Below are 11,223 nucleotides of genomic sequence, written 5' to 3'. Positions count from 1 at the left end.
AAGTTGCCTTATTACGCTCCCAACCCGTGCCCCATACAAGGTCCCAGTTGTCATCCGGAATGAGTCTGACCACAATGCTATCATTCCCCCTATGAGTGTCATCGCAGACATTGCCACCTCTCCGACCATACTTACCCAGCAAACTGTAACCCACATGTCAACTCAAACAAAATCCCAGAGCAACACTTTAGACTTCAATTTTGGCAATTCCCCAATCCCAGCTGACTGGAAAGGGCGAATAACAGCTAAGCTCAACCAGATGCCTGAAGTGTTTTCTCTCCATGATCTGGATTTTGGCTGTACGGACCAAGTAAGGCATAGCATCAAGCTCCACGATGAAACACCTTTCAAGCAACGACCCAGGCCAATCCATCCTCGTGACATTGAAGCTGTTCGAAGCCATCTGCGAGACCTGCTCGAAGCTGGTGTTATCCGGGAGTCAGAGTCACCCTTTGCTTCCCCGATCGTGGTGGTCCGTAAGCGGAATGGAGATGTGAGGCTCTGCATTGATTATCGGAAGCTGAATTTACAAACGGTGAAAGACGCTTATGCCCTTCCGCACCTTGAGGAGTCCTTTTCTGCTCTAACTGGCTCCAAATGGTTTACAGTTTTAGATCTGAAGTCAGGGTATTACCAGATCCAAATGGACGAAGAAGACAAGACTAAAACCGCCTTTGTTACCCCGCTGGGTTTCTGGGAGTGGAATCGAATGCCGCAGGGGGTAACGAATGCCCCCAGTACCTTCCAGAGACTCATGGAGAAGTGTATGGGAGATTTAAATCTCAAAGAAGTCCTTGTGTTCCTCGACGATTTAATCATCTTCTCTGACACCTTAGAGGAACATGAAAAGCGGCTACTGCGAGTTCTCAACCGTCTCAAGGATTTTGGATTAAAGTTGTCACCCGAGAAATGTAAATTCTTGCAGACCAGTGTGCGTTACCTCGGTCATGTGGTGTCTGAGAAGGGTGTTGAAACTGACCCCGAGAAGATATCCTCACTCAAATCCTGGCCAGTTCCCCGAAACCTCAAGGAGTTGCGGTCCTTCCTTGGTTTTGCAGGATACTATCGGAGGTTCATCAAAGATTATGCTAAAATAGTAAAACCACTAAACACCCTTACTCGTGGCTATGCACCAGTCCGCCGGTCCGCCAAAAACAAAAATCCTGCGGTGAAGTATCCGGACCCGAAGCAGTCTTTTGGAGAGAAGTGGACTTCAGAGTGTTCCGCTGCTTTTAACATCGTGATTGAGAAGCTAACATCTGCTCCCGTGCTGGGGTTTGCTAATCCACAGTTGCCTTACATCCTGCACACGGATGCCAGCACAACCGGGTTGGGAGCCGTCCTCTATCAAGAACAAGATGGTCAGCTCCGAGTTATTGCCTATGCAAGTAGAGGCTTGTCGCAAAGTGAGTCTCGATATCCCGCTCACAAACTCGAGTTCCTCGCTTTAAAATGGAGTGTTACGGAAAAGTTCCATGACTACCTCTATGGAGCAACCTTCACCGTCGTCACGGACAACAATCCTCTCACTTATGTTCTTACATCTGCAAAGCTCGACGCCACCAGCCATCGATGGCTAGCTGCATTGTCCACATACTCATTCAAAATGCAATATCGAGCAGGCAAACACAATTATGATGCTGATGCTCTGTCTAGACGTTGCCATGCCGAAGTTCCTGATGACCTCCACTCAAGACAAGAGTGGGATGCTATTCACCACCTTGCAGAACAACTGTCCAATTCAAGTGAGGCTGCAGAGATTGCTCCTGATATTGTCAATGCCATCTGTCAGAGCAGTCTCATAAGGGCGTCCCAAAAGTCCGAGTCCCTTAAGTCCGACGTCACTCTGGTTGAGACTCTGACAGTCTCTGCTGAAGCCATTCCAGCAGGTTTTGCTGAAGAAGAGATGCACGGCTTACCTGTACTTCCCTCTTTGACACACAATGAGCTGAGGGAAGAACAGAGTGCCGATCCTGCGCTTCGGGAAGTAATCTACCACCTTAAGACCGGAGAAAAGATTCCTCCCACTCTTCGAGAAGAACTTCCTGAGCTTCCCTTGTTGCTACGAGAGTTGAGTCGGTTGGAGCTGGAGGATGGAGTCCTCTACAGGAGGAGACAGGAACAAGATAAAGTTGTTCTTCAGCTCGTTTTGCCTCCAGTCTTGCGTTCTACGGTCCTGAAGAGTCTCCACAATGATATGGGGCATATGGGCATAGAGCGGACGCTCGACCTGGTGCGGCAGCGATTCTTCTGGCCGAAGATGGCAGCCGATGTGGACAACTGCATCAAGACCTGTGGCCGGTGTGTACGCCGTAAAACTCCACCTGAAAGAGCCGCTCCTTTAGTGAACATTCAAACTACACGTCCATTGGAGCTACTATGTATGGATTTTCTATCATTGGAGCCGGATAGTAGCAATACAAAAGACATCCTAGTACTAACAGACCACTTTACAAAATTTGCTGTTGCTATTCCAACCACTAACCAGAAAGCAAAGACTGTGGCCAAGTGTTTATGGAATGATTTTATGGTCTATTACGGCATCCCTGAACGCTTGCATTCTGATCAAGGGCCAGATTTTGAATCAAGATTAATCAAAGAGCTCTGTGAGGTGGCTGGGATCCAGAAAACCCGTACAACTCCATACCATCCCAGGGGAAACCCTGTCGAGCGCTTCAATCGAACTCTTTTAGGCATGCTGGGAACGCTTGAGAACAAACAGAAGTCAAAGTGGAAGGATTATGTCAAGCCGCTCGTGCACGCCTATAATTGCACGAGAAACGAGGTCACGGGGTTCACACCATATGAGCTCCTGTTTGGTCGATCGCCCCGACTTCCCGTTGACTTGGCATTTGGCTTGCCGGTGCGAGAACCATTAACTTCCTCACACTCCCAGTATGTGAAGAGCCTAAAAGATCGCCTTCAAGAGAGTTACAAGCTGGCCTCCAAGAATGCCCAGAAATCCGGTCTAAAGAACAAAAAACGGTTTGATCAGCATGTAAAACCTGCAAGCTTATCGGTCGGTGACCGTGTCCTCGTCCGGAATGTCAGGATCAGGGGAAAACACAAATTGGAAGACAAGTGGGAACAGGATGTCTATGTTGTGGTGCAACGTGCCGGAGATCTCCCAGTCTATGTAGTAAGACCAGAGACTAGGGATGGACCTACCCGTACACTGCACCGTGACCTTCTTTTGCCGTGTGGGTTTCTGCCAACCTGCATTGACGCCACAGAACTTGCTCCTGTTCGCCGTCCGCATACCCGTAGCCAGAGTCGACAAGCCAACCTTGCTGATCCAACTCTTCTGGATGGGGAGGAAGAAGATGCAGAGTCTGTCGTCCTGGAGTGTTCTCCTCGACTCCCGATGACATTCAGTGTGGAAAGAGCCAGTGAACCTGAACAAATGCCAGAGACTAGTTCTCCTGAAAGTCTAACAACTGTTACTTCTACTGGTGACACCTTACCTGAAAGTGAAGGAGCCCAGTCAGCCACCATTGAAGATCCATCCCCAAGCTGCCGTGAACCCGAGGGCCCTGAGTTAGCAGTTGGAGATGTAAACCTACCTGAACCTGCCAACTTACCTGAAGAAGAAGGAATACTCACCAATGTACCTGATAAACATCCACCTGATGCTGAAGTGCCTGTGGAAATTGGGACCCCTGAGACGGTCCAATCTGAGTCATCAGAGGGCGATGTAGGACCTAGGCGTTCAAGTCGTCATCGCCAGCCGCCTCAACGTCTCCAGTATTCAGCATTAGGGAACCCGCTTATATCAGTCGTTCAAACCCTTTTTCATAGTTTATCTAACGTTTATGCTGAGGCGCTTAGTCATGTACCTGCAGCAGACTCTATACTCTGAAAGTAAAGTCTGTAGTTCCCATGCAACGGGGACGAGCATGATTTAAAGGGGGGAGGGTGTAACCCGGGTGTTTTTCCGCTCCCCTTGGCCTTGGTGCACTGTCTCTTTAAATGGGGCGCCACACCACGGCTCGCGAGTGTTGTGGGTCTCGGGAGTGTCTGAGCTGCTGCAGGTAGGCATTTAGTCCTGTAAAATTCACTCATCTTGGTTTAAACCGATCTCTAAGTGCCTGTTACGCCATCAACCTTTCTAGATGCCTCCTGCTGTATGACGATGTGCTGAGAATGACTATTAAGCGGAACTGGTGAGTGCTGACTTATTGTTGTTTGGAGCTACGATGCTAACGCTAGCGCTCCTTTGAATTAAGTTACGGACCTGTCAGCTGGTGCTGGCGCTAGCTGCACTCGTTCCTACGAAGTATTAGACGATCATTTCTTAAAGTGCTATATTCTGTACTGGTTGAAATGCATTAATATATTTGCACAGGATTTATTGATATTGTCCACGTAATGTTAGCACTGAAATTGAGTGATGTTTACCATTGAAAACTTAATGCACTTTGAGTTATTGTGCTAATGATATGACAAAGAGTACTCTGTGATGGAAGAAATATTTATACATGTACATGGATTTTGATTATGATGATTATGATCATTATGACTAAGTATTGTGATAAATTGTTTTATTGCATTACCTTTTGTAACTTAACTGTAATACATGGTCAATGATATTACTTATTGCTGGTCCTGCTTTGTACAGGCCAGGTTCCAGTATTGGATGGCGAGCTAGAAGGCCCCGAGCCTGGACATATTGAGTGCGCCCGTCCGCCGGTGCGGTAGGAGGCGCTGCAGCCACTCCCCACACACACCCACTTGCACACACGCACACTAACAACCTCCGCTGGTGGATTGTTTGAACTTTGCGAGTTTTGCACAGACTGAAACCCAGGTTCACCAAACTTGACGATCTGAACTCTTTGTGCGCCTAAGTGGATCTATGAACTCTTCTTTCACAGCAACGTGGATTTATGAACAATACTGCTTGCGCCCCTGACCTAAACAACTCTATAAATACATTGGACCCATTTTATTTTTGTTTTACATCACACACCTTGTAAATTATTGTACATAATGTCTTTGTCGATGGCACTTCTGTAAATAATCACAGCTGAGCTCAACTTGCACATCTGAGTCTGGTTTTCATTTAACACACCATCTTCCTCCGAGCGAACCTACATCTTCTGATACTAGCCCATTTCATTTTTCATATTGCTGCATTATACATGCTACAGTGGTAACCCTAAGTATGTCATGGTATGTTCAAATTGTGACTATAGATTGTGCTAAGATTCTCAGTTAAAGGTCACACTGATTTGTTTTGTAAGTCTGTATTAGATGGGACATATGCTGAAAATTTTATAATATCGAAATTGTTATTTTGGAGTCATGCAAAAAAATTATTTGAGGATATTGCTTATGATAAAATATTTTTCCAATAAGAGATAAACAGAAGCTTGCAATGTAATATTTTAAACAAGCATGTAAGGTGTTAATTCTGCATATATGTAAAATAAAATATGGTGGTCAGTGGTGAAATGTAACAAACTAAAAGTAGTAAAATACTGTACTTAACTATAAATTTTAGATATTTGTACTTTCCTTCAGTAAATTTGAAAAGTGGATATGTTTTACTTTTACATCACTGCATTTGAGAGAAGGTATCTCTACTCCACTACATTTCTGAACAGGACCGAAAAGCAAAAGTATTTTTATTATTATTTGAGATCTGTTGAAACATTTTAGGGATTTATTTTTAACAAATTCATAGTTTGATCAAAAATATACAAATAAAAACAGCTAAAAAATCCATGAAGTACTTTTACGTTTTACTCTTTAAGTACAAACCAGTACTTTAATGCTTTTACTTAAGCCAATTTTTTTCATGTGATATTTTTACTTTTACTTGTGTATTTTTTTGCTCTGTTATCTGTACTTTTATTTAAGTAACAAAATTGACTACTTCTTCCATCACTGACAGTAATAATAACTGAAATGCATTTTTTTAAATCAATATTGTTTATGAACCTAAAGTGTTCCAAAGTACTGCACTATGTCACCCACATCTCCTGAACCCAGTTGTATTCAAGGAAAGTGGAAATGCAGAGGACAAATTTCCTTACTGCCATATGAAGTCTATACTAGTATTAGCCCTAACTTTACTTCTGGCTTCTTGCTAACCTGCTATAGAATTGTGATTAAACAGAATGCCAATATGACTAGATATTTTGACTACATTTTATTCCCTAGCACTGGAGTTGTAACAGCCAGATCATCGCTTCTCTCGCATCCTTCATCCTCTCATCCACACTGACCTTTTCCCTGTCCACTACAGCTTCCTTCTGGGTGTCTTTCTGTTATGTCTACACCAACTGCCCCATACCTCGCTTTGGCAGATTTGTGAGACTCATATTTAATGAGGGAAAAATATTACCCTCCCATGAACAGCCTTTTCATTACCTTCCAGTAGCAAATTTACTTTTATTAAAAAAGTTACAGGACCTGGGGCTCTTTCTGCTGACTTAAGTGTTTGGCTGTGGGGTAATAAATCAGGTTTATAAAGTTAGGGCATGTGGCATTTTAATTTCAAATCACATGAAACACTTTAAATCATGACAGGAAAGGAAAATACGACAATTAACATTAAGTTATTGCATGCAGGAATCCCAAGGTCATCCAGAAGTCTTCGAGGAAATCTAGAGCAGAAACAATCTAAGTATAACATGGACGGGCCAGACCAGCTTCACTCTGCTGGAGACATGAATTTGTGGTATGTTTTTTGTTCTAGAGTGTTTTATTTTGTAGAGACGACACCCAGAATTCTACCAACACAATGTTTCATGTTCCTGTATAAAATAAAAAATACATTGGTAACTCATTATAATAACTACACCTTAATTAGCCATAATAAAGTGTGAGGAAGAGTTGATTCATAATCGATTAAGGATGATTAATAACTACTTAGTAACTACTTCATTCACAGCCTAACACTCACCCCTCACCCCTTACTTAAAGGTCCTTTACCCAAAGCAAAAATTGTCTTGCCCCATTTCACATATATTGTATAAGCAGCTCTTCAGGTGAAAATAAGTCAGCTGTGTACTATCTGCATCTAATTACACAGCATTTTATTGTCAGATAATCAGAAAGTGCATATTACTATTCTAGCTGTTGTTAGCTTTACAGTCACAGTAAAAGCCCACACCTGTCTCTAAGAGCTGTGAAAAGTGCTTATAAACTAACTGTGGGAAATACTTAGGATGCTCGGAATGCATAAGGTAAGTGAGGAATAACTTTGAACCACTGCAAACTGTTTAAAATGAACTAGTTCTTTTCAGGCTAGTAAAACTCAGGTAACTAAATCTGAATAATTTTTAATAAACTATTGTGAATTGAGTCTTCTTCATGCTTTATTAAGGCTGTAATTAGGTTAGGTTGAGCTGAACGTATGTTTTATAATACTGCGGTGGCAAGAACATGTTCTTTAAGGACCTACTCAACAATGTTTCTGTGATGTGGGTTGACCTTTATAGAACTAAATCTCGGCACTTTCATCTCTCTCAGTGTGAAAAATGGATTTAAAACCACATTAGCTACAAGTACCTCGCTTAATGTCAGTGAATTAAGCGGGATTGGATTGGTTCTCTTTTGTTGTGATCAAAATGGCAGCGAGAGATGTTTATACAAGCATGTCCGACAAGTTAGACAGCCTATCGCTAACCCACTGCACAGTCTCTGCCTCAAGGCTCATCTGCTTCTGTTGTTTTGTTTTATCCACTCCCCACGTCCAACTATACTTTCTTTCCCTCAAATGTGGGATATTTAAGTTTCTCCTCCCACTGACTGCGCTAACACTCGGAGCACACCTCTCCCCACTGAAGGCGCTCGTCTTTGCCAGCAATTGACCAAAGAAGTTGTTGAACAAAATCTTCTTTATGGTGGTGAACAGCATGTTTGAGAAGTTGAGCCAAAATCTGGAAATAGATTCTGATACACCCAACAAGCACTGCTCATTCTGTATATCTGTGAGTGCCAAGAGCAGCCTTGGCACGGAATATGTGAAATATGAAGAAGAAAAGGGCTGTTATTATTCACACTGTTCTTTTAATGCAAGGAGTTCATTAGATGTATGTATTTATAGTTATTGTATTCCGTAGATTTGGCAGGTCCAATCCTGTCCAAGATACTTAGTGAAGAATAACATTATCAGTGCTGCAGCTTTTGGGAAGATTATGGCTATTAAGGTTGTCAAAAGTATCAAAAATCAAATACTAAATTATACTAAAACTAGTATTGAAACTAGATACTTGTTTGTACAGGTATTGAAACTAAAACAGTCAGATTCACAGGACAAAAATGAACTTTTCCTGAACATCGTGGCAACACTAATGGCTATGCTGCTGACCCCAACTTACCCCCTTAGACCCTGTCCTCTACAGGGCGATCCATAAATGTACCCATTACCACTGTCCCCTTCCAATGTTATGTCTTATGATTAGTTAAAGGATTTATCGTGTATTTCATATTTGTGGGTTCTTTTCCTTCTAACTTTGTACTGTTCTTTGGGTTCTCTGGGCAGCATTGCAGATTATTTTGTAGCATTAAAGGTCTGATTTCTTCTGGTACCTTCTCAGTGGACCAATCACAGCACAGGCTTGAGTTTTTTAGCATCAGACCATAGCCAGCTTCACAATGTATTTAACCACCTGTTATCTGAGACCCACCTGGAAATATTTTCAAAATGTAACAGTACCAGATTGACTCTGGTACATCACAACATGTTGAAAGAGATATGGTAATTACACCCAAAGTCATCCATACTTCAGGAAAACTTGAGAACAACTACTCCTTAATTAGCCTTAATAAAGCATGACAAAAGACTTAATTCATAATGTATACATAGTGACGGGCCCATATTAGACTATTTTCTGATCTCTGCTAAAATGTTGTTTCCTCATCACAAACACACCTGGATTTGTGTTTTGTTTCATTCACACAAGTTTAACACACAAACCCTGCGTATTTAGGCTGAGTTCCTCTCTCAAACAGAAAACACTCTATTCCTCCTTGTGATGTCATGTGGTAATACAGGAAGTGCTCCACTGTGTTTTTAAACTCCACACACCTTCACTAGAATCATTTGGATGATTTCAGCGCTGGAATTGCCAATCTCTACTGAACTAAAGGTAAAAGGAGCAAAACTTCAAAACTACCTCTTCATGGCATCACAAGCTGGAACAGAGTATTTGAGCTTTGGAGATGTAGACAGACTAATAATAAAGGGTTACTCAAACGTGTGCATGAAACTAAACACAACTCCAGGTATGTTTTTGATGAGGTAACAGCATTATAACATGGCTTAAACTTCAAAAGTCAGTTTTTATAGGACCTTTAAGGCTTAGTAACTCGGGTTGTCATGCTAAAAGTCACATTCACAAATAAACCTTTCCAACTGGTATATGCCTATGTATCATGTTTTATTAATACTGTAAATAGTGTAGTTATTAGTTTTTGAGGAGTATCTTTAGTTTTAGGTAACTTAATAAATACTTTGGAGGAAAAGACTTACAAAACCACTTATGTTTTGGACCACCTGAACACAAACCCCTGCAGTTCATCCTACTGGCACAAGCTCTTGAATGCACATTAACATCTTGTACGTTTTCGGAGGCATTAGCAGAGCAGCTGGGACTTGAGCACAGAAACACAAACACGCAGCTCTTGTCTGAACCGCTCGATCAACATAATGATGGAGTATTTGGACAGGAATAGGAGCTAAAGAGGCCGCGATGCAGGCGTTGCTTTCAGAGCTGGAGGAGCAGATGCCACCACACTGAATGGCACGCAGCGGCGGGAGATCCTTGTGCCTGATTACACTTCCTGCTTCTCCAGATGAAGTGCTGTGATTGGATGAGACAGTGCTCCCTCCGAGTACCGACATCATGCTTAAAGGTCCAATATTATGCAAATTTGACTCTTCGACAGCTACCTTTTACCCTTTGTTTAATAGCAATATAGGCAATTCCACGGCTGAAATTATCCAAATGATTGCAGTGAAAGTGTATGGAGCACTTCCTTCATTACCACATGACATCACAAGGTGGAAGTGTTTTCTGTTTGAGAGAAGAAGTCTCATAAATATGCAGGGTTTGTGTGTTAAACATGTGTGAAGGAAACAAAACACCATTCCAGGTGTGTTTGTGATGAGGAAATTACATTATAACAAATCAAAAAGCAGTGTAACATGGGCCCTTTAAGCCTCATGTGTCTGGAGGCACACAGCAGTGAATGTGGGACACTGTAGTTCTATGGTCAGTTTGGTGGAAAAGGGATGATGTATGCCCTTTCGTTTTTTTCTCTCCTGCCTGGTACTGGCCAATAACAGCCCGCTAATTATGCCACTTTACCAATCAGCAGAAACATCAGTCACCTCAGCTGCTCAATCTCCTCCTCCTCCTCACCACAACTCAAGGGGAAAAACTGACTTGACTTTTGGCATTTTAGAGGTTAGTGGTATGAATACTGTCTCACAACAAGTAGCTCTGGAGTTTCATTTCCTGACCAGATGGGGTCTTTCTGTGTGGAGTTACATGTTCTCCTTATAGTTGGGCTAATCGTCCTGACCATGAATCAGACAAAAGATGGGTCTCTGCTGCACAGGATGGTTTAAGGACGGGTCAAATGCAGAGGGACAATACTAGGGATGGTCCGATATGATTTTTCAGCCTGTAAAGCTATGAGAAAGGCCACAAATTGAAGTGAAGTTGTAAAAATAGAAAATAAGTTTTTATAAGCATAAGCATTTTTTGGTGTAAACATCTCCTTCTAGCACATTACTTAAGTCACAAACTGCTGGATTTGAAGCCCAAAGCCCATTCAGTGTACTGTTCAATGTTTACCGGTCTCTAATTCTGGTTGAAATGAACAGAGATGTTGACGAATGAAAACAAAATTGCAAACAGCATGTGCACAAGTCTGTAGCTCAGTGTCGGACATACGTTTCAGTGGAGTGTTTATGTCATTTCTAAGCTGCGGCTGTTGTGTTGAATCGTGCCTAGATTCATTGACATCCACCTGCTTATCTGGCCCACACAGACGCAGCAGAAGACCAGGCGCTGTCTCTGTGAGGGCGTGATGAAGATATCTGGGTTCCTCTGAAGGTAATGAACACCCGCTGGCTCTGCTACACGCTAACTGCTACACGCTAACAGCTCATTTCACATCACAATGTTTTACAAAGACATATACTTGGTGAGCTTTCAAACTATAGCCCCCAGATCTGCTGTGCTGTACAAGGCAGTGTGTAGA

The 11,223-nt window shown here is 42.5% G+C and overlaps 1 long non-coding RNA gene across 1 annotated transcript; it reads left to right on the top strand.

Moving 5' to 3' along the window:
* The first annotated feature begins 3,571 nt into the window (after positions 1 to 3,571).
* LOC117393052 (uncharacterized) lies at positions 3,572 to 5,107 on the top strand. Its single transcript, XR_004543101.2, has 3 exons — positions 3,572 to 4,031; positions 4,113 to 4,163; positions 4,619 to 5,107. It is a non-coding gene; the product is annotated as an uncharacterized LOC117393052 (long non-coding RNA).
* Positions 5,108 to 11,223: the final 6,116 nt, after the last annotated feature.

Source organism: Periophthalmus magnuspinnatus, chromosome 24 (assembly GCF_009829125.3).
Source record: "Periophthalmus magnuspinnatus isolate fPerMag1 chromosome 24, fPerMag1.2.pri, whole genome shotgun sequence".
Taxonomy (NCBI): Eukaryota; Metazoa; Chordata; class Actinopteri; order Gobiiformes; family Gobiidae; genus Periophthalmus; species Periophthalmus magnuspinnatus.
This window is presented reverse-complemented; position numbering and strand designations above follow the sequence as displayed.